Source organism: Schistocerca americana, chromosome 7, assembly GCF_021461395.2.
Source record: "Schistocerca americana isolate TAMUIC-IGC-003095 chromosome 7, iqSchAmer2.1, whole genome shotgun sequence".
In the NCBI taxonomy this organism is placed as follows: domain Eukaryota; kingdom Metazoa; phylum Arthropoda; class Insecta; order Orthoptera; family Acrididae; genus Schistocerca; species Schistocerca americana.
In genome coordinates, this window is record NC_060125.1 from 89,828,650 (window position 1) to 89,853,857 (window position 25,208).

General features: G+C 45.3%; 1 non-coding gene across 1 annotated transcript; it reads left to right on the forward strand.

The window, feature by feature from the left end:
* The first annotated feature begins 17,971 nt into the window (after positions 1 to 17,971).
* Trnat-ugu lies at positions 17,972 to 18,046 on the forward strand. The gene has a single exon. It is a non-coding gene; the product is annotated as a tRNA-Thr (tRNA).
* The last annotated feature ends 7,162 nt before the right edge of the window (positions 18,047 to 25,208 follow it).

Consider the following 25,208-nt stretch of genomic DNA (forward strand, 5'->3'; position numbering starts at 1 on the left):
ACTGCTCTCTAATTCTTGACATTTTGTTCGCCTCCTTCTTTACGTGGCGGGAAGATTAGTGCTATTTTACACTCTTCTGGTAATTTATATGTTGACCAAATGTTGTCAGAAAGCGAGTGTATATCACTCATACTCTTTGGTTCCGACCATTTCAGTAATTCTGCTATAATGGAGTTTTCACCACTTGTTTTATTGTTCTTGGGAGTTTTGACGGTTCCCTGAATTTCTAGTTCTGTTGGTCAGGAGAAGCGCTGCAGGCGACGTCGTGCTGTTAGGAAAGGTACTCGCGTCGGTCGCCTGCTGCCCTAGTTCACTGACGCTAAATTTCGCCACACTTTTCTCACGGAAACGTTCATTGTACGTCTCATATTGATTTTTGCGATTATTTCATGCACTATTGCTTGTCTATTAGCACTGACTACTCTACGCAATCGCCGCTGCTCTTGGTTGTTTAGCCACGTGGAGTGGGCGCGTGGTCTGGAGCGCAAGGTCACGGATTGGGCGGCCACTCCCGCCGGAGGTTTTAGTCCCTCTCGTGCATGGGTGTGTATGTTGTTTTTAGCATAAGTTAGTTTAAGTAGTGTGTAAGTCTAGGGATCGATGACCTTAGCAGTTTGCTTCTTAGGAATTCACACACATTTCTTGGTTGTTTAGTAAAGGCCGTCGGCCACTGCCTTGTCGGAGGTGAGAGGTATTTCCTGAAGTTTGGTAATCGGAAAACCGAATTTTTTAACCATTTCTGAAATGGAGTGTCCCATGCGTCTAGCTCCAACTACCAATCTGCGTTCAGGGTCTGTTAATTCCCATTGTGCTGTGATAATCACGTCAGAAACTTTTTCACATTAATTATCTGAGTACAAGTGACAGCTCCGTCAAATCACTGGCATCTTGTTCTTCATGTATGCGGTACTACAGCAATCTGTATATGTGCATACAACTATCCCATGATTTTCGTCACCTCTGTGTGCTAAGACGGCGAATATAATCATATTTCGTAAAACCGATAGACTTTCAACGAGGTCGTATTGAGGGTTAGTCGAGGCGTTTCTAAGGAACTGTCCAGCACGTTCGCTGCGATGTATCAGCTGCGTCCTGATACTGATGCGGTGGTACAAGTCATGTGTACATGTCCGTGTAGCCCGAAATAATGAACATAACGATACAAGGCAACCACAATTAACAATGACGTTATTAAAATAGCGGACATAAACTACTCATCACAATCAATATGAGCGCCATAACAAGAATTATTCGCGTGGTACCACGTTCTTTGCCTAGATCAACTCATAATCAGTCACCTTTAAACCTAACCTAGAACTGGGTCTTCTCTACGGATCTGTATGTCACCACTGCTAAGATTCTCGTTCGCATTCGTTGGTTTGGTCAACGCACAGCAAACTGTCAGCGTCCAACTTTACCTCGCACTGACCTATCGACCAGGACCTACATTTCAAAAAATATTGTCATTACTCTTTTGCTGTCTCTGGTTGTGCACTATGACGCGACATCATTTGTCAAAGCGGATGTCCTGTATGGGCAGACTCAATCAACCCATGTGGCCGCATACACACTACCAGATGAACTGACACATCAGACTAGCAACGTTGTGAAATAAAACGGATTCTAAAAGCAAGTCTGAAGACGGTGCCACTTCAGTGCTTATGGAACATTTTTCTACTGTGGAAAATCACTTGTAAAGGACGTAAAGGGCACGAAAAGTTCGTGTACCACTAAAACAAACAAAGCAGAAGTATAAAAAGGCAATATTATTTTAGCACTCAAAAGAGCTTGGTAAACATAAGCAGATGGCTCTGTGCACGTAAAGTATGATGCCTGATGCCGAGACAGTGAAGAAGGGAAGAAGTCGAAGCACGACAGAAATAGTGGCGAGCATTGGCGGCGGCCCCTAATGCGAATAAGTGAGATGAAAGTTAAAGGGGGTAGAAAAAAGTACAGAAATACAAGACATTACCATGCCCAGTACGGTTTAGGAAACCCATTGGCATTAAAAATACCTTCGAGTCGTCTCGGAATATATATAAATGAAGATCCTGTATGGTTATCAAGGGATTCTTACTCCAAGGTTCAGCGCAGTGGAAATTTCAGGGAACATTGTGGAGTGGATGGTAATTACGCACCCTTCTATCCAAAGTAGACCACAAAGACTCAATAACAGTGTGACATGATGACTGTGATGGACATGGGATTTCATTCCTGGAAGATGAACAGGGACCCTGTCGTCTAGGAACACAGTATGAACATTGGTGGACAAACACTGCGCCGTGGTATCAGCCAAGGTGGTCACACAAGCCTTGAAAGTAATGCGACCTTGCAGAGTAACTAAGGGCCCCATGGAATACCATGATAAGGCAGCCGAGATCATCACCGAACCGCTGACAAGTTCCAGTCTCGGGAAGTAAACTGGGACAGAAGTCAAGGTTAAACGAAACTCTTCCGACCAAATGACTTTCTTCTATTGTTCAATAGTCGAGGTTTGGCTTCGGCTGCACGTTTCCCTGAAGTTTTGGAATTCGAGTCCGCCTTGCAATTGCCTGCTCATGGAGCTCCTTTCGTATTGTTTTGGCGCTTACATTCACTTCTGCATTACTTATTCAGCTGTCGTCCTCTTATTTTTCGTCACAATCCTTTTTCAATGATTGTCTGTCACGATCACTCGACAAACACTTTCGTCCGTGTTGTGACTTAGCGGACCATGGTTTGCCGATTTCCCTGTAAGCGGTATAAGTCTTAGGTACGATGCCTCTTGAAACATCAATCACATCGGCTATGTTGGCTACGGAAGAACCCATCATTATGGCACCAGAATGTGCGCACGTTCGAATTCACTTATCTCCGCAACACTGCCATGACCACGGCTGACACTTGCTACGTATTGAGCATATTGCACAGGTCAAATACGAAAACGTAAGCTGCAGTTTTAGCCAGTGAGCCGTGGTAAAAAATTGCTGTTTTGAAGAGCGCGCCGCAGCGTGTTGTGTGAAGCAGTCTCCCTCCGTTTCTGGCGGTGGCGCCGCTGTAGCAATCGCAGCTTTGGTGTCTCCCTCTGGTGGGAAAGCGGAAAGGTTGCCTCTTCACGTGCATTTAAGGGGCGCTGTCAGCTCGGCAGGGGACAACCTCAGTAAGGCTAACCATTTTGCTTCCCACCTATCCGAGGTCTTCTCCATTCCTGACGATCCCCATTTTGATTGCTCCCTCTTCTCCACCGTCCTTGACCGCACTGACACCTCTGTCCCCCCGCTCGCCCCTAGCTTCCAGTACTTGGATCGGTTACCCCCCTCAGACATCAACACTCCCATCACCACACAAGACATCACACTCGTCCTCCGCTCCAAACGCAACACCGCCCCTGGTCATGATGGTGTCACCTACCGTCACCTCAAGGAATCCCCTCCATTCTTCCTGTCTGTCCTTGCTACCCTGTACAATGTACTCATTTCCACTGGATTTTACCCCAACCTGTGGAAGACTTCCCGTGTCCTGCTGTTCCCTAAATCTAACAAACCCCCCTCTGATACCTCTTCCTATCGTCCCATCTGCCTCACCTCCGTGTTCAGTAAGGTCTTCGAGGCCATCCTCTCTCACTGTATTCACCGCCACCTTAACCAGCACCACCTCCTTCTACTTACCCAATGTGGCTTCCAGCCTTCCTTCTCCGCCGACGACCACCTCCTTAACCTTACCAATCATCTTTCCCTCCAACTTAACTCCTGTCGCCCTGCTATCTTTGTTTCCCTTGATCTCCAGAACGCCTATGACCATGTCTGGCATCCCGGGTTCCTCTTCAAACTCCAGACCTATGCTCTCCCCATCAACTTCGTCCATCTCGTTGCTTCCTTCCTCTCCCATCGTCCCTCCTATGTGATTATCCACAATTCCAACTCCCGTACTTTCTATCCCTCTGCCAGCGTGCCCCAAGGTTCTGTCCTTTCCCCTCTCCTCTATCTCCTGTGCACTGCTGATATGCCCAAACCGCCCCCTCCTGTTCATCTTCTCCAGTTCGCTGATGACACCACCATCCTAGCCCTTTATCCTACCCTTCAACGTACCCAACGTACCCTCCAAACCCACCTTGACCAATTCACCGCTTGGTGCAACCAGTGGTTCCTCCGTGTTAATCCCTCCAAGACCCAGACGATCATCATAGGCCGCACCACCCGCTCCTTCAGCCTCCATGATTTCTACCTCACCATTTATGGCTGTCCTCTCCACCTCTCTCCTACTCTCAGATACCTTGGCCTCACACTCGACCGCCACCTCGACTTACCACTTACCATCCAAAACAAAGCTCACAACCGCCTCCACCTCCTGAAACTCCTGTCTGGCCGGATGTGTGGTCTGCATCCTTCCACCATCCTTCACACCTACAAATCCTTGATCCACCCCATCCTCTGTTATACCAGTGTCGCTTGGATTTCCGCCCCTCCCTGGTTCTATGAAGCCCTCCAAATCCTCAAACGCCATGCACTCCGCCTCGCCTTCCGCATCCGCCTTCCGTCCCCCATACGCATTCTCTACGACCTCGTCCCCTTCCCCCACCTTTTCCTTTTCCTCGAACACATCTGCACACTATATATTGTCCGCCGCCTTGATCCCCCTCACCCCCTGGTGTCTCCCTTCCTCTCCACCACCAACCAGCTGCCGCGCCTTTACCGTTCTGTCCCTCCCTCTCTCCATCTCCACACCCTCCATCTCCTTTCCCAACACAACTTCCACCATCTACCCCTCCTGGATGATGAGCTTCACCCTGACATCTACCCTTCCTACCAACTCTAACCCCATCTTCCTGCTCCCTCCTTAGGGCTCCCTCTCCTCCCCCTCACTCCTCCTAAGCGGCTTCCCCCTCCTACTCCCCCTCCATCTCTTGTGCCTCCCTCCTGCCGTGTCTTCCCGCTTCCTCTCCCACCCCATGTGTCTCTTGCCTCTTCATGAACCCACTGATGCCCCTCCTCTCTTCATCCCACCGCTTCCCTGCTGCCCCATGCTCTCCCCTCCTTTACCATCCTCTCTGCCCTTTCCCTCGGCAGGTCCTACCTGGCAGTTTTATTCTTCGTCGTGTGTGCTCCAAGTGGGTTTTAAGTGTGTTGTTCCGGAGTGTTTTTACTACTGTGGCCGACTTTTAACATGTGCATGTCCATTCAGTGTCTTCTCTGAGTGTTGAAGACCCGCCAACTGTGTTTTTTAACTTTCTGGTGACTTTTAACTGTCCTCCATGAGCGTCTCCATGTTAGTCTATTTTTTCCCTCCATTTTCTCCCATTATTCTGTTTCAAGTTCCCCTTTCTCGCCATATGTATGTAATATTTTATTCTTATTTTAAGTTGTTATGTCACTCTGCTGAAGAGCGGCGGATTGTGCCGCTGACAGCCCACCCCTGCCCATATGGTGCAGGGGAATGAAATCACAATAAAGAAAAGGAAAAAAAAACTCAGCAGGGGGTCAGTCGGAGTGAGGCTATGTCAGTCTCGCGTCACCAGTTGCTGGTCTGTCTATCGTTTGCATTTGTGCGGCAGTTGGTGTCTGTCTGTCGTCGGAGTGCGAGTATGTCTGTCGTTTGGATCAAACTTTAAAGCCAGGATATGAGAGCCTTGCCACTCCGCCAGTAAGAGAACTCAGCGAGTGGTCGCCCGGTCGGGGCTGTGTTCCTGCATCTGAGTCTGCGCGTTAAGCCGCCAGTCTGCTCAAGTTTGCTCAGGCAATGGGCATTGGCGGTTGGATCGTTCGGTTGATCGGTCGCGCACTGGGATACAAGATGACTTGTCCGCCTGGAGCGTCGCCGCATGTGAGGTCGCCACGTGAGTCCAGTGAGCCGCGCCGTATAGCGAGGGGTAGTGACATCGCGGCCGACACGAGAGCAACAGGCGTCAACCCACGACATCAGTCTGGCCAGTGCGAGCTGCGACGCCGTGAGACGGGAGATCGGCGCACCTTCCTGCGTCCGTTGAAGCGGCTGGCAGCGGACGGTTCGGGATAGCGTTTTGAGGGTGCTGCGCCAGGTCTTCGCCAGAAATCGCAGTTATTAGAAGTTAAGTGATTAGTAATATGTTGTTTCAGTTACTTGTTAAATTCTACTTGTGTTCTTGGTCAGTCTCTCGTCCCCAGCTTGCTCGTCTGTCTCTCGTCCGCATTTGTTAGGCAGTTAGTGTCTGTCTGCCTGTCTGTCGGTCTGCCGTACGATAATAGCTGCCTCTGTCACGTTTTTCGGATTCGCTGTTAACGAATTTATTGCTTAAAGGCCGAATTCTTGAAATATGTTTTTATCTTGCCTATCATCTTGCAAGGTGGTATATGTGTAATGTAGAGCATGTTGTACATTTTATGTAACTCTGCATTTTATGAGTTTTCTTTAAATAGTCATTTTAGGTTATAAGGTTGCCACCCTTCCACCGTAAGAATCCTTTTTAAAAAAGAAAAAAGAAATTGCATTTTCGGTGGCAAGTAATTTGAGTGTTGTACCATTTCCATCCCTCTTACGGGGTGCATAGATTACGTGTTTGTCTGAGTTGTTAAAAATTTTTTAGTTTAAAGTAATCTGGTGTGTTGCAGATTTGCACCAGTGTACTCTTTCAGAGGTTGTTGTGAGCGGTCATGACTACGGCCGTGTTGAAAGGGAGCATGCAAGCTTCTCAGCCCGAAGGTTCATACTCTTAGTATTGTTCTGTCTGCCTCTAAATAAAATTGTAACTTGATATTTCGAGGGTGCTTTCCTGCTTATAATTTTAAATCTGTTTTTGAAAATTCTTTTATGAATAAAATTCACATTTGTTAAAAGTAATTCCATTTTCCATCAGTTACTTCCTGGCAACTACTTCCACGCTCACATAGTGTGATTAAATGTGTTAATGTTCTTGATGAATCGCTAGTAAATTCTTTAAGAAAAGATTTTTGGAAGTTAAAATCTACGGTTCAGCCAGCATCTGCATTTATGGTCAGACATGCATTTCTCACGATGCTTCCATATTTTTCCTCACCCCCCCCTGTAACTGCACGACGTGACTGTTCGAGGCAGACATGCATCCGCTTACATACGCCTAGACGAGGAAGCCCTGGCTGTGGTATTGAGCATATTGTGTGGCCAAATCTCCGTTCCAGACGATGTCTTACCTTTCTGCGACCGTAAAGATAGTAGAATCTCCTTGCTGCGTCTTTCATGCCTACCTGTTATTGGCGACGGAACTGAATTAAATGAGGCGAAGTCTTTTGTTCCTCTGTTGAGTCAGAGCCACTGTTTCAGTTATGTTTAGTAGACACATGAAATAAAAATGTAAAATGAGTCAACTGATCGAAACAAACGTTCAGCGCGTAACACTGGTCCTGTTACGTAAAGAAAATCGCTTTCAATTTCTAGCATATATGGTGATGATGATGAGCGTTTGGCGTCATTGGCCGGGAGGCCCCTCGCGGGGCAGGTCCGGCCGCCATATCGCAGGTCTTATTACATTCGGCGCCACATTGGGCGACCTGCACGCCGGATGGGGATGAAATGATGATGAACACAACACAACACCCAGTCCCTGAGCGGAGAAAATCTCCGACCCAGCCGGGAATCGAACCCGGGCCCAGAGGACGGCAATCCGTCACGCTGACCACTCAGCTACTGGGGCGGACAGCATATATGGTTATCTACTGCAAGAGCATATCCTTGGCTCTGACCTCTGGAGCGTCGGGGGAGGGGCAGCTGTCTTTTCGTGGAAGAAGCAGTGGAGCAAATTAGCCATAACATTCTGCAAAATGAGATCCAAAATTATTGAATATTGTGTTTATCAACCTTGGGACCTACTGACGCTACTACATTAAAACAGATACCTATTACCTATATATACTTAGTTGAGATTATAAGATTTGTAACCATCTCACGCAGTGGAGTTTGTATGAGAATTGTACTCATCTGAGAAAGTATAAAAATCAAATAAAAATAGTCTCGATCGCGTTTTAAGACTTTTATTCGTTAGCTACCGGCTTTGGCCCTTTTCTGAGACTATCTTCAGGCTTTTCCCCGCCATTATGGCTGCTGGTGGCGACAAGACGGAACGAGATCCGTAGAAGTACGGATGTCACTGCTCTTCTACGGATCTCGCTACGTCTTGTCGCCACCAGCAGCCTCAATAGCGGGGAAAAGCCTGAAGATGGTCTGAGGAAATGGCCAAAACCAGTTTCTAAGGAATAAAAATCTTGAAGACGCGATCGAGACTGTTTTTATTTGATTTTTAACATTTTATATCGATCGCTCCTTTGTTCCAATTACAGAATGCTTTCTTAAATTTGAGAGGGTGTAGTTTCTATGATATTTGGTCTCGTCTGAGACAGTGTACGATCGTGGTATCACGTAAAAAACCGAGCAGTCTCCAGCACCAGCCATTGGGGACCCAAAAATTCCTAGGATGGCTTTAACATAAGCCGAAACCGGTCAATAAACAAATGTTATTGCGATCTAGACTTTTGATTTTAACCTACGTACGGCACCAGATCGCTGCGCTCCACAGACAATGTTGTCAAAATTTAAGAGGATACGCTATTCGATCAAAAGTATCTGGACACCATGATGTAATGCGGAACTGACCACTAGGTATCACAGGAGGTGGATCCGCCAGAATAAAAGACGGCAGGGGGTACTGTGTTGTGAGTAAGGAAGCTGCAATAGTGGTAGTGGTGGAGAAACAGGAGTTCAAAAACAGTCTACATCTTTGTAGACTTCCTATGATGTGGTAGATGACATCACCCGATGAATGACGCAACATTGCCATATTTCTCCCTCCATTTCTTCCCCGTCCCCCACCCGTGATATCACAGTGGATCTAGGCCAGCTGCCGTCCGTGTTAAAAGGCGGAAAATTCAAAAATTGCTCGGACATTCAAAATAACCCAATTGATCTTAGTGTAAAGTGGCAGGAAATTAAAAATCCCAAGATATCAAATCGTGCACTATTGCCCTAAGTACACATTGCAAGATGGTCGCTTATTCTGCTGGGTTTTCTCCAGTACTCTGACACCAAAACCCAATACGTCGGTCATGAGGATACTGGCGCAGACTGCGCGGTTGGTGTGCAGAATTAATGATGGGGATCCTAGATGACGGACCTGAGGCTGCAGGGACAGCCTACATGGTTGCCAGGTTTTTTGATGACTACACATCTCAAATAGGTAAGAAATGGTGCATGCCTTGCTTCAACTGCACAGCTCCAACTCCTTTTATGTAACTGTTTGACACTGGAAAATGTTTGAAAGTGGGGAGTTGAAGGCACTGCATGTACCATTTCTTACTTATAGGGGCACAGTAGGGTTCCGCGCCCTTCCTCACAAATGACCTACTTATCGTCATGTCGCTACAAGCCAGTATATAGCTGCAACACAGTATATAAACGTGTCTTTATGACTGAAAATTGACTTGGCACACCGCACGTGGAGGAGAAGGAGCGTCATCAGCGCCTTTAACACTACAACAATCATCGACCATGAGAGCCACAGCAGCTGCATGACACACTTGCCTCAGTATACTACGGATACAATTTTGACCGGAAACCTGCAGACTCTACATTCTTTTCCCATTCATCTCATTTACCGCCTGGTGCAATAAAGATTATCAGCTGCATATCCAGACGTACCAAATGCACCATACTGCCACCTCATTATTTCATACAGATCATAACTCGTCATCCAACAGATAAAGCTGTACATATGCATATAAAGTTACTTCGCATCTTCAAACTGAGTTTTTGCTAACTGGTAATGAGACTCGTACATGTGGCGTGTAGACAAGTGTAATATGCACATACTTACATAAATAGGTTTCGTGAACTCTACCGAAACATAAGCCATCTTCAGAGCTGCGAAATCTTTGTTGAAGATTGTGGCGTATTTAAAATTTGGCCTGGTGATCAACTGTCTTCCGCCACAATCATTCTGCATGGTTGTCCCAAAAATTGTGTTATTCGTTAAATTTTAAACGTGTGTCTCAGAGGGTATTTTTACCAGTGTACTAGCTGAGCACCCAGTGTTCCTCAGGCATTTATTTATTCCTATCTTCCATTACTTCATCTCCTTCCCTCTCTCTCTGTCTGTCTCCCTCCAACCCCTCTTTCTGTCCACCTCCTCCAATCTCTGCTCATCTCCTCCTGCTCTCTCTCTGTCCATCTCCTCCTACCCCTCCCGTTGTCTACCTGCTCTTCCTCCTTTCTCTGACCATCTGCTCCTCCCCCTCTGTCCATTTTCTCCTTCCCCAATTGTCTGTCTCTTCCTCCCCATCTAATCCCATCTCCTCCTCCTCCACCGCTTTTTGTCCATGTACTTCTCCTCCTCTCCCAGTCAGTCACCTCCTCCCTCCAACTTGCTGTTAATCTTCTACTCCCTCCTCTCTTTCTCCATCTCCTCCTTTCCTTTCACTGTCCATCTCCTCCCTTTCCCTTCCCCTTCCTCTGTCATTTCCCCTTCCCCACTCTCTGTCCATTTCCTCCTCCCCCCTACAGTGTCCAGTTTCGCTTTCTCCCACTTTGTCTGTCCACCTCTTCCTCCCCGTTCTATCTCCACGTTATCACCACCATCCCATAGGAGGCTGGTGATCTTTACCCCCACAGTATTTTTTTCCAGATCTTAGCTAATATGTGTCCCAAATGTGCTTGCAATCGTTAAAAAGGTTTTGATAAAGCTTTCTGCTGAATATATTTTCCAGATATTTTACGATATTTCATATGAATTTCACCTGTATCTCTATCAAATTTATCCCTGTAAATTTTCACGCACCTCAGTGCTTATATCATATGAACTATGTGTCGTACTGTAATATAATTTTGATAGTATATTGAATGGTGTATGTGGACACTGGCTGCAAAATACGTCGTGAATGTAGTTAGTAATAAAGAATCAATAAAGTAAGCCGTCATGCTTCATGCGGTAGTTTTACTGCATTAACAGTGAACATGTACTAAGCGATAAACTTTTATTTCATCATTTTGTGAGCTGCACGAGGTAGCAGCGCGGTCTAGGGCGCCTTGCCACGGTTCGCGCGGCTCCCCCCGACAGAGGTTCGAGTCCTCCCTCGAGTATGGGTATGTGTGTTGTCCTTAGCCTAAGTTAGTTTAAGTTAGATTAAGTAGTGTGTAAGCCTAGGGACCGATGACCTCAGCAGTTTGGTCCCATAAAAACTTACCTCCATCATTTTGTGGGGCTTGTCAACGAGAAAAGTTTCGAAAACGTTTTAATTTACGTACAAAGTCACAAAGCGTTCTCTTTCTCAAATAGTGGGTGAATGAAGTCACGGATATTCGCTGCTTTTAGTCGCCACCCCTTTGATAGGTAGGTAACAGCAAATATCTTCAGATAGTATGTGATATGTGTACCAAGTCTTGTTGAATTCGGTCCAGTGGTTTGGGAAGAGATGTGGAGCATACATACATACTCATACACATCTATGTAAATCCACTTTTATAGAGTATATGGCTGCTTTCAACCAGGAACCTTGGTCGAAGGCAGTAGTGTGGGCGTCTCTGTTTAACTGCAACCCAAACTTGAGACACTGCTGGCCTTTAAGATAATGCATGAAGTAGCTTGTTTCTTTTTTCCCCTCGAGCGTTGTCGGTAGCTTGGAGTGGTACCCATTTCGCAGAACTCGGTGGTCTGCATATAGCGGTAAATCGCTGTGCCTATTAAGCCATCTATTACTATCCGTTAAATCTACTTTCAAAAGGTATCCTACAAGAGAATCTACTACCCCAAGTGAGAAATCAGCTAATCTGTTGATTTCAACATTGGGCGACCATCGAAATCCACCATCTACAATACTTTCAAACCAGGGCGAAAACTTGATAGTGCCCCCTTCCCCCCTCCCCCCCCCCCTTCCCCCGAGCGTTAGAGATAGGACATCAAAACTTTAAAAAAAAATCGATTTTTCAAAAAATGATCGTTTTATAGCGCACATTTTCTGAAGAGTTTGATATATGACACATATATGTTCGAGGAAATGTAAGACATGTTTTTTGGTCTTAAGTGTGCAAAGTGCAGTGCCACGCCTCTTCACACAGCATTCTTCTATGGCACATCACTATATTCCTATCTGCGGAATTCAAATGTGCATATTTTGCAATGAAAGCCATCAAATCTGTATTCAAGACAGTGGAAATTAAAATGTCCTGTGGTGCCTCTCCTGCTCCTGGGTGGGACTATTTGTGAGCAGGAAAATGAGAACTGTTCAGAAAATTTGCATTCTTTATTGCCTATTAGCTAATAACTTTCTCTTTTGTGTAACATAAAATTAAACATAGGAGGCACAAATGCTGTAGAGACAAGAAAGATAGTAGCCATTTCTTCAGTCCTTAGATGCAGCCTTCTTTTCTCTCTAATCTTGCTACAGCTTTACACGGCGTGCTTTCTTTTCTGCGAAAGAATCTCTTACCTCATCAAAGTTCGTCAAACGTTTTGCTGTATGATAAATTCAAAATGTCGTTTTCTGCTATTGAAAAATGTGTTAATACGACCACCCAAGACTGGCATAGTTTCTAGATTTGATTATGTCTATTTTGTCACTGTCTGCGAGATAAAATGCAACAGGCACTTGTAATATTGCATCAGTTTTAACACACGCCAAACAAGCTAGACTGTTTTGGCACAAATGGTCATTTTTATCTACCTCATTTACATAATTGAAACGACAGAATATAATTCACGAAGTACGAATACCAAATGCCTATTAGGGCTACTATAAGCAGAAGGTTTTATATTAGAAAATAGTTTCACATTTCATTCGTATGTTCCGGTTTCTCAAGCATGATATCGAAAAGTAGTGGTAGTATGAAATTTTTATATAAATTCTGGATCTTCATTTTTTTCCATATAGTTTGTGTGCTGTCCCCGTTTCTTCGCCTTCCTCGTTCTAACAAACAGTCTTGTCATCGTTGTAGGATGTAAGGTCCGCCAGATGTGCAAAACACCGTATTTTCTCAGTACCCAAACATGCTTCAGCACCACTGTGCCATCATCACAGGGTTTCCGTTATTTATTCTGTAATGTGAACATTTTTATTAAATTATTACAGAATTATGTGGATGTTTATTTCAAACAATAGTTCGTTTCCTTTTTTGTTAATATCTTTAAACTTGGTGTGCAAGATTTTTCCAGATCACTTGTATATTATTTACTACAGGTAGCTTGTCATCTGCAACCAAACGATGTTGATGAGAAATTTTACAGGGAGTTAACCTACCACATAGAATGTAATTTAGTTTGTCGCGATATTTCGCGCCTACATTCATTTTTAATTACGTTTTCTTGTGGAAAGACATTTTTTTCTCCGCATCATGGTAAGTTGGCGTGATACACACGTAAATATAGCACGTATTTTCCACAAATAATATCGTAAAACACTTTTCACTTCACCAAAACAAGGTGTGATTCTGATTTTTTGCCTGTCCCAGCCCAGTCAGTGTTCATTTGTTCACCAGAGAGTTCGGCACCAAATTCGAATTTTGTTTACATTTTATCTTTGTGTGTGTGTGTGTGTGTGTGTGTGTGTGTACCTGTAATAAATAATATACAAGTGTGCTGGAAAAATCATTCACACCAAGTGCAAAGGTATTAAAAAAAAAGAAACGAACTACTGTTTGAACTAAAGATCCACATAATTTAGTAACAATTTAATAAAAATGTTCACATTACAGAATAAATAAAACGAAAACCCACTGATGATGGCACAGTGGTGCTGAAACATGTTTGGGTACTGAGAAAAACGGTGTTTTGCGTATCTGGCGGACCTCACATCCTACAATTTTAACTGTAAACACGGTCAACACAAGGAGCTGCAAATCCAAGTGATGAATATGAAAGTCTTGTCACCATTAATTCTGTAACTATTCCTGCCATTGTCAAAACTTATTCTCAAGTTAACTTAACTAATCCTTCCAGAATCACCAGTTCAGTTATCCCGCCTTTATTCTGAGACATACAACGCGTTTATTATGTGTCCATACAACGCGTTTTGCGCACTATTCCGAGAATATAACTTACGCGGCTGCCAAACGGGGACTGTACAACTGACCCTTAACAGTATATCGTTCTGGCAAAAAAATTCTGTCAAAATGTTACTTTCTTGGAAACACCGAGAAGATAATATGTAATCTTTGTTGCTCGTCAAATAGTCGTTTATTTCCACACCTGTAGTCTGAATCGATGGATTGCGCTAATAATTAAACAAACCTTATCATTGGCTCACCCAATCAGCCACATAAACAAACAGCGATTGGCATTCACCCACTGGAGTTTATTTGGTTCAGCTCGTATAGCCCCGGCCCTTTTGTCTGTGGAAAAGTTTATTTTATTTGTAGACGCGACGGGGATGCTCCTGGCAGAGACGTCACGTACACGACGCACGCGTTCAAAAATCAACTCCTGGTTCGTTCAGAAATAAACTTCGTATGTGTTTAAAAATGTTCAGAAACCAACAGGTATGCGTTTCAAAATCATATGAACAATCAACAGACCAACGTGCGCTGGATGCTAGGTGCTTTCCGAAACAAGGCTTTCTTCTTCAAGATACGCCGGTTTGTACCCCTCGCCTCTCTCCCCCCACTAGATCTGGGCCTGTCGAAACCCTCCAGTAGGTAAATATAGTTACATGGCATGTTCATATAAATTGTTGGATATAACTTGACTCGTCAGATGTTTTATTGAAATTTTCATCCACTCACAGGTTACTTGTCTCGGTGTGCCTGTGGACGCGCTCAAGAAACAGCAGCACGTCAACATCGGATAAGGGTCTGATTTCAACTCCTGTGCATTTGATCCCAGCGTCCCATGGAAGCCCTGGTGTGGTGTAATAGAATGTGTGGGCCAACGCGTTTGTTTCAATGCATTGACTCTGGAACAGCTCGAAAATGACAATAATTAAGTGTACAACTGTGTCTGTATAAAGTCTTGCTTGTCCTTATAAATCAAAGATGTTAAAGTTCTGCTAAACAGTCACTATGTGCTCATATTCCACATCCGTTAACTTATCCCCTAGTAATTTACTGGAGAGCACAGTTATGTGTATGTTGAGCAGTGCGGTTTCGCTGAGTCTCTCCACTGAATCCAGCCCCCTTTGTTATGAGCTGAAACTTAGCATCATCACCATTTTCAGCCCAAGTTAGATTCATATCCTCCTTGCGCATGGTTTCAGCAAGTTTCTTAGTGAATCCAGGAGACGGTGCATAATATTCTTGGTGACTCTCTTTGAAAAAGAAGTAAATTTTTCTATGCTCTTTGTAGACCGAAATCAGCCAAGTGCTCGTATATGTAAGAAGCCAGAGTGCTACGTCTTTAACTACACAGTTTCAGATACTTTAAACGTTGCCCAACTACCTAAAAATAGTTGAAATGGGGTAGCTGAAGGCACTGCACGCCCCTTTTCTTACCTGTGTGAGTGACATTAAAGAAAACTGTGGTTGGATTGCAGTGTGTTGGGATCGTCATCAGTGCTTGCACCATCAACGTCGCTATCATGAATGCTTACCCCATCAACATTGTCGCCATGGACACCCACACCTGGGGTACTGACTTCAGCGTTGCAGGCCTAGGTGGCGTCGCTGACGCACTGCAGTCCAACCAAATCTTCTTTAACGTCACTGAAATATGCTAGGATGCCTTCAACCGCCCAGTTGGAACTACTTCTGGGGAGTTGGATGACACTGACAAGTAGCTGCAACTGGGTAACTGAACACAGTGTAAGAGTTTGTGATGACAAAGTTCATTGTGCAAGCATTGGTGATGGTGCTGGCACACTGCAATCCAGACAAAATCTTCCTTTGCATCTCTGAGATAGTCAATACACGGTGCATGCAGTGCCTTAAGCTATCTAGTTTCCATTACTTTTCGGTAGGTGGGTGACAATGAAAGGTACATCATGCAAAAGTTGACAGTCTCGGTGACTTTGATGTGGATGTTGATGGTGTGCCTGGTGACGCGTCACGGTGCACGGTGCGGGAGGCAGACTGAAATCATTAAGCATTCCGGAAAACAGCTGGACAGTCCATAAGTCTTTTTCCGCACTTTCCAATTTGGTCATTTGTTCTGTGTTACGGTTCCCATCTTTTTGTTGGTCTGCCACGATCTCTTATTTCCTTTTTTATTTTTAGTAAAACTTTGGACCAACTAGTCTTAGTCATATGCCTTCCTGTTTTGAACATTTTAGTTTCTTGAACCTTCTGTTTATGACATTCCCTACCAGTAAGAATGTACTACAGCATCGACATTCGGTTCACTTAGATTATCATAAGACTTAAGACTAAAGTTTATTGAGTATGCGTGTGTGTGCTGAAATTAAACATCTGATCTAGCACCTGTTTATTTTCTTACCCACTCTTCTTTCAGTTAAATGATATGTTGTAGTGATTGCGTCGTGTTGGCTTCACTTGGAATATAATGAAGTGGTGGTGGTGGTGGTTAGTGTTTAACGTCCCGTCGACAACGAGGTCATTAGAGATGGAGCGCAAGCTCGGGTTAGGGAAGAATTGGGAAGGAAATCGGCCGTGCCCTTTCGAAGGAACCATCCCGGCATTTGCCTGAAACGATTTAGGGAAATCACGGAAAACCTAAATCAGGATGGCTGGAGACGGGATTGAACCGTCGTCCTCCCAAATGCGAGTCCAGTGTGCTAACCACTGCGCCACCTCGCTCGGTATAATGGAGTCTCTTGCGTTACATTAACAAACTCTTGAATGTTGAAGTAGATGACAGTAAAATATTTCCTTTCATCTGAAATATATGGACTTTCTGGAATTACATTTATGAAATATTTCCTGGACGTGGACGTCAGCAATAAATCCAGTTTTATAGGCATCCTCAACTTTCTCTGACACCAAACTGGTTGGTGTTTCTCCCCGAACAGGCGCATCCAGTTGTTCCCACCGGCTTCTTTCTTATTTAGTACTAAACAACGTACTATCTTGTTGGTTCTCATTCTTGAGACCACCTCATACGTCTCCGAATTCAGCCGCTATTTTGTAAACTATGTTATTGAATTTAAAATACAGCTAAGTTTAATAACAACATTCAAAGTAATAAAAATGATCACTGGATGTGGGCCGGCCGGAGTGTACGAGCGGTTCTAGGCGCTGCAGTCTGGAACAACGCGACCGCTACGGTCGCAGGTTCGAATCCTGCCTCCGGTATGGATGTGTGTGATGTCCTTAGGTTAGTTAGGTTTAAGTAGTTCTAAGTTCTAGGGGACTGATGACCTCAGAAGTTAAGTCCCATAGTGCTCAGAGAGATTTGAACCATTTTTGAACGAACACAGTCATCTGAAAAGGCTGCACAGAGCTAATCAGTTATCTTTCCTGTAAATCTGACCATACACACTATTGAAAATAGCGCAATGTTTGGCCGAACCGTGCCAGAAGGTACACCGTCCTTCACTGTTCGACGATTACGATGGTTTTCGTCGTATGTAACCACCTCCTGCGGTAAGAAACAGTTAAAGTTAAAATTTCACCAAATGTGACAGGGAAACATTCCACGTGGGAAAAATACATCTAAAAACAAAGATGATGAGACTTACCAAACAAAAGCGCTGGCAGGTCGATAGACACACAAACATACACACAAAATTCAAGCTTTCGCAACAAACGGTTGCTTCATCAGGAAAGAGGGAAGGAGAGGGAAAGACGAAAGGATGTGGGTTTTAAGGGAGAGGGTAAGGAGTCATTCCAATACCGGGAGCGGAAAGACTTACCTTAGGGGGAAAAAAGGACAGGTATACACTCGCACACACACACATATCCATCCGCACATACACAGACACAAGCATTTGAAAATGTCTGCTTGACAAGTGACCAAGCAGCTCGTTATAATGAAATTAGAATGAAAAGACAACCCTTAGCTGCTTACAGGCGTTGACATACGTCAACGGGGACAGATGAAAATGCGTGCCCCGACCGGGACTCGAACCCGGGAGGCGTGCGACAGATAAGTCCCTGCAGTTGCACTATCCTCTGTGTCCTCGATGGCTCAGATGGATAGATCGTCTGCCATGTAAGCAGGAGATCCCGGGTTCGAGTCCCGGTCGGGACACACATATTCATCTGTCCCCGTTGACGTATGTCAACGTCTGTAAGCAGCTAAGGGTTGTCTTTTCATTGTAATTTCAAACATGATAATTGTTTGTATTCTAGGCTTCATTTTATAAATTCTGTAATACAGACCTCAACAAATTCCGTACAAGACGGATGAAGTTAAAATTTTTGAAGTATACTTGTTGCTGGTTACTGTTTCATATTATAAGCCTTATGCAGATAACAGACTCCCTATGTAAGGAGTCTACTCCGAGATCTTCGTATTATTTCGGCCAGCCCGCGGCTGACGGTGCACAGGATGTGTAGCGCAGGGAGAGCGCCGGCCAGAGCAGGCGTCGTGGCTGGGGCTGCACCTGAAGCTGAGGCAGCGCGCAGAGCAGAAGACGGGCGGTGTGTGTGAGTGCGGGGGCGGCGGAGGGTCACGCGGCTACCAGCGCGCGCGTCCGCGACGCTCGACAGCGATTTACAGCTCGTGCCTCTCGCTAAATTATCGTCGCGTCTGGCCGAACATAATTTTCAGCGGGACTTAACGCGCCCGCGACTCCGGCTGCGGCCGCAGACCACACACACATGTATATTTTATGAAGCGCACATAGTAAATACCAATAAATATGGCGCGCGCCGTGTACCGCTCATTTCGTAGCGCGCGCGACGTCGCGGCCCGTTCTTTACGGCCGGCTCGACAAGTAGCGCAGCGCGCCTCTTCCCTCTCTAAATTGCTGCTCCCGCGGCCGCCATTACCATAGTCCAGTGGCTGCCAGGGTTCCTACGTCGCAGCCCGGCTCGCTGCTCCTCGTTAGTCGAGCTGGTTACTGGAGACCAGCATCGCACGGGCGGTCTTCCGGCTCTTCTTGCAGTATAGTGCACAACCAGCCGAGATCGAAGGGACTGCGCGTATCTAGGCTGCAGTGACCACAGGGTTCTAAAACGAATCATGCACAGAGCCAGCCACTGGAGGACGCCTGGTATGATGACAGAGCGCAAGGCGTGAACCCTTGCGCTACCGAGGGAGATGGCGGAGTATTTATTTCAAATGCGTGTCCGACAATCCCGATTCCCTTATATTGCTCCATTGCTGGGATGGTTCCTTTGAAAGAGCACGGCCAGTGCCCTTCGCCATCGTGCAAAAGATCCGGTATTGTGCTCCGTCTCTAGTGTCCTCGATGTCTATGATACGTTATACCATAATCTGACTCCTGTTGCCGCGCCTTTAAGGGTACGACCTGTTAGGACCTGTTGCTGCCGCTCGACCTCCAAGCTTCTGTGGAGTAGAGTTCTCCCTTTGGAGGAGAATTGCAGAACAAGCACCTGAACGAATCTCCCATCCCCAGCGCCGGGATAATGCTGTTCACAGCATTTAAGGTGACCTTAAAGTCAACCTTCACCTTCTTCTCCTGCGCCGAAATACGCACCGCAAGGAAGAAACACTTCCTGGGGTTAACCTGAAGACCAAGGTTACCACGTGTGAACACCGCACTGGCTCTTAGTACCTGCGGGTACTATAAATTAATAAAGGCCCAATCGTTACTAACCTGGGATGAACAGAAATGCCATATAAATTCAAACACAACAACACGTTACAGAAAGTAGATAGTTTGCGGGGCCCTCTAAATAAAGCAAACAGAGCGAACGCTTCTGCTGTACAAGCACTATAAAACACGGTCGCGCTACTCGGCGATCTTCGACAGAGTTCGGTTGACGTCACTACTCAACCGTTGCGAGTTACGTATTTTTCAGTGTCGGCTTGTGAGCTGGTTTAAGCTTTAAAAATTACCATCTAAATCTGTACAGCCTTGGAGGTTGTCTCTCGCGGGAGAAGACGAAAAAAAGGTGTTACCAACGATTGGAAATAGACCCCCAGGCAAGGGACATTAGGCAACTACTGACTGATGTCACGGAGAGGAATAATATAGAAGTCGAATGGGTTGCCTTGATGTACACTATGTGATCAAAAGTATCCAGACACCCCTCAAAACACACGTTTTCCGTATTAGGTGCATTGTGCTGCCACCTACTACCAGGTACTGCATATCAGCGACCTCAGTAGTCATTACACATCGTGAGAGAGCAGAATGGGGCCCTCCGCAGAACTCACGGACTTCGAATGTGTTCAGGTGATATGGTGTCACTTGTGTCAGACGTCTGTGCGCGAGATTACCACAGTCCTGAACATCCCTAGGTCCATTGCTTCCGATGTGATAGTGAAGTGCAAACGCACAGCACAAAAACGTACAGGTCGACCTCGTCCGTTGACTGACACCACCGACAGTTGAAGAGGGTAGTAATGTGTAATAGGCAGACATCTATCCAGACCATCACCCAGAAATTCCAAACTGCATCAGGATCCAGTGGAATGGACTGGCCTGCACAGAGTCCTGACCTGAATCCTATATAACTCCTTCGGGATGTTTTGGAACACCGACTTCGTGCCAGGCCTCACCGACCGACATCGATACCTCTCCTCAGTGCAGCACTCCGTGAAGAATGGATTGCCAATCCCCAAGAAACTTTCCAGCGCCTGAATGAAAGTGTGCCTGCGAGAGTGGAAGCTGTCATCAAGGCTAAGTGTGGGCCAACACCATATTGAATTCCAGCATTACTGATTGAGGGCGCCACGAACTTGTAAGTCGTTTTCAGCCAAATGCCCGGATACTTTTGATCACATAGTGTATGAGGTAGTGAAGGCAGCAAAGGATCAAATATTTAACAAAACACCGCCAAGTATAAACCCGTAGATAGGGTATGACATACTGAATTTAACTGATAAATGCGGAAAAAATAAATATGCAGCCGATCGAGCAGCCAAAAAAGCATCCATACTCGCGCTTAAAGCGTAATGTTGGAATGAAAGCAGCAGTGTTAAATAACTATATTACAAATTTTTTAACTGTCTAATTGTTCCTGGTCACCACCTCAAGAAAAAACAAATGTCGTGTGACTAGGGCCTCCCGTCGGGTAGACGGTTCGCCGTGTGCAAATCGTTCGAATTGACGCCACTGCGGCAACTTGCGCGTCGATGCGTTTGAAATGATGATGATTAGGACAACACAACACCCAGTCCTTGAGCAGAGAAAATCTCCGACCCAGCGGGGAATCGAACCCGAGCCCTTAGGATTGACATTCTGTCGCACTAGCCACTCAGCTACCGGGGGCGGACACCTCCTCAATTAAAAATAGAAAGATCATCTATTTTCTACGCTTGTTTCAATTGAGGGATTACTCTGAACCAAAGATGCTTCATTAACTGCTTTTTTTGCAATAGTAGGAATGGCATCCATTATCCTAAAATTGGTGACTTGTTCCCTGTAATCGGTTCACAGTAAAGTGTGAGATGTTTACCATCAATTATTTTACGGCGGGAAAGTTATTTACTTTTCTGCTGTGGCGAAACGTTCGTCACAGACGTCTGGAAACATTGTCTGCGGCAGCCGTGACGGATTTACGGTCGAGAGCCGTCGTGGAGACGACGGTCGTCTCCGGCGATGCGCAAATTGGTTTCACGGGAGCTGAGAGTTCTGGAAACTAATTCCAGCACTGCTCACGACGCAGGGACAGTAACGTGTGTGACAAACTGAGGCGCTGCTCGTGACTCGCTCTGCGTGCAGTCGGCAGCGACGCCGCCGTTGGCGGAAGACGAAGGCAAGCACCCCGGCGGAATCCTCGCCGTGGAATGGGGAGAATGCAGAAACATTAAAAAGAATGGAATAAGACACGCATCGCAAGACTAAATCACGAGCTACTAGAAAGGCTACATAGAGAGCGAGACAGCTACTAATAAAAACCACGCAAATGACTAATAGTCACAGCACAATACAAGGTGAGCATAACGTCTTTCCCCGACTAAAAAAATTTATTTCGAAAGAACTACGCTGCATATTGTTACGAGGTTCCTGCAGATAGTAGCTTAACTTGCAAAGGTTTCTTATAGATACACTTTCACGTCAGCTCCATTTGTTGCCCTTATAATGTGTATGCGATACTCAATTTCTCTGCAACTCTTTGACAACGTCTCTCCCATCATCACCTCTACGACTTCTCGTACTCGTCCGTTATAAGTTCGCAGATCAGAAAGTGGTGAACTAAACGTTTTATCCTTAACGAAACCTCAAAAAAATTGAGAGGTGCTAAGGCAGTCACGATGTTAGACCGTCTACATAAATCCATCTGTCTGGATACGTTTCAACCGAGAAATGGCTAAATAATAATTACCAGTGTCTCTGTGCACCATCTTGTCGAAACACTACCCACGGTTGAAATTCCTGAACTGAGATGCAACACGAAGTTCCAACACGGCCAGAAAAACTGTTGCCATAATGATGAGCTCAGTGAAAAAAGAGCGACCCAATAATTCCGTTGTGCATTACGCTACACCACATATTCACTTTCGGGCTGTCCCTTATTTCCTGTAAAAGGATACGTGAGTTCCCTCGGAAACCCAGATCTAGACATTATGCCTCTTTGCTTTCCCAGGGTTGTTAAAAGTCGCTTCATCGGAAAAACAAACGGTCGTCGCAGACCGCATCAATTCGTTCCAGCATGTTCTCAGCAAAAACCAACCTACCATCTGCCTGCAAAGCTTGCAGCAGCTGCACTTTGTATGCACGGAAATGCAGCCGTTTGAGTGAAACAGTGCTGTGCGGTATGCCTGTTTCTCCGTTGCAACAACTCGCTATTTCCGCGGAACGCATTGAAACGGTGTACACACTATATCACCAGCGTCGTTACTAACTCTGGGTCTGCCACTGCTTGATTTGTCATCAACACTGCCAGTCCCTTTAAACTTTCCATGCCATCCTTTGACGTTATTCACATCTGGCGAATCACGACCATACGCACTTCAAAATTGTCACTGAACTATAGCGTATCCCGTAAAGAACGCAATTTTTAATTTAGTAATAAAACACACAATTTTACTAGAAAGTGTCAATTTGAAACACAAAAAATGCGACCAAACATGGAAAAATATCTGGCAACTTTCCTCCACTGCTTCATCTGCAGACATCCACTCTGTGGACAAACGTTTCGACAACTCTAAAGGAAAGTTTCACTAGACCGACGACACGTCTAATTTTTACCTCGAATTGAGGGATGTTTCGTGGATTGTCCACACAAACAGAAGATCTGACTTACTCCTACAAAACAGTCAAACAGTGTCAGACCACAGGGTCTCGGCGGCCAGTTCTGATCGCCACTGCGAGAGATGAGACGAGCAAGGTATCTTTCTCTCAGCAGTCTTGTGTAAATGCCAGTGTGGCAGATCGCCACATCCTGTTGGAACCACGTATGTTCCACATTCAGTTCTTGCAACTCCGGCCATATGACCTCCGTTACTATGTGACGATAACGATCACCAGTCACTGTCACTGCTATTCCAGTCTCGTCTTCAAAAAAGACAGCCAGCCCACAACACCTCACCAAACATTGACTCGTTATGGATAAAGACACTTCTCACGGAACGTGCGAGAATTCTCTGTACCGCAAACCCGGCAATTTTGTTTACCCACACAATCAAAAAATGATTCAAATGGCTCTGAGCACTATGGAACTTAACATCTGAGGTCATCAGTCCCCTAAAACTTAGAACTACTTCAACCTAACTAACCTAAAGACATAATACACGTCCATGCCCGAGGCAGTATTCGAACCTGCGACCGTAGCGGACGCGCGGTTCCAGACTGAAGCGCCTAGAACCGCTCGGTCACATTGGCCGGCCTCACACAATCATTAAGCAGGAATCGTACTCCCTCACTGAATATTATTTTCTCATGAAAATCAGTATCGAATTCTTATTTTGTGAATACCCAATCGACAAATGTTCGATGCTTCAGATGGTCCAAAAGTTTCAGATTTTATGTTAGTCGGATCGTAAAAGGATGCAAAAGCAGATCTTTTGTTAAAGTTCGATGCAAACTGCTTCTCGAAATCACTGACGGTTGAGGACGGCGGCGAATCGATTTCATTGGAGTTGTAGCGACGCTCTCACTGACGAGAGTGACACTCAGTTACATCTACATCTACATCAACACCTGCATGATTATCCAACAGTTCACAATTAAGTGCCTAGCAATGGACCATCGAATCACCTTCAAGCTATTTCTCTAATGTTCCACTGTCGAATAGCGCGCGGGAAAAAATAACACATAAATACTTTTGTGCGAGCTCGGATTTCTCTTGTTTTATCATGATGAACATTCCTTCCTATGTAGATGGGCGGCGAAAAAATATTTTTTCACTCTTAGGAAAAATTTTGATGACTGACATTTCATGAGAAGATCCTGCCGCAACGAAAAACGCCTTCGTTTTAATGATTGCCACCCCAATTCTGGTATCATATCTGTGGCTATCTCTCCCCTATTTCGCTATAGTTCAAAACGAGCTGCCCTTCTTTGAACTTTTTCAATGTCCTCCGTCGATCCTATCTGATGCAGATCCCACACTGCTCAGCAGTACTCTAGAAGAGGACGTAAAACTATAGTATGAGCAATCTCTTTCGCAGATCAGTTACATCTTGTAAGTGTCCTGCCAAACACGGTGTCTTTGGTTTGCATTAGCCACAACATTATCTACGTGATCATTCGAGCTCAAGTTATTCGCATTTTTAATCCCAAGCTGAATTTACAGCCTTTACATATGTGTGATTTATCGTGTAACCGTAATTTAGCGGATTCCCGTTGCTACTCATGAGGATGACTTTTCACTATTTAGAGTCAATTGCCAGTTTTCGCGCCTCACAGGTATCTTGTCTAAATCGTTCCGCAACTTGTTTTGATCGTCTAATGACTTTATAAGACTGTAAAGGACAACATCAACTGCAAACAATCTCAGTGCTACTCAGATTGTCTCGCAAATCGTTTATGTAGATCAGCAACAGTAAACAGCCTGTAACACTTTCTTGGGGAACGCCAAATAGTACTTTTGTTTTGCTGGGCGTTGTAGCTGTGCGGTCTTAGCCGCCTTGCCACGGTTCGCGCGGCTCCACCCGTCGGAGGTTCGAGTCCTCCGTCGGGCATGGGTGTTTGTGTTGTCCTTAGCGTAAGACAGTTTAACTTAAATTACGTAGTGTGTAACTCTAGGGGCCGATGACCTCAGCAGTTTGGTCCCATAGGAACTTACCACCATTTCTGTTTTATTCTGTGTTTTTCCGTTAATTACTAGAAAAT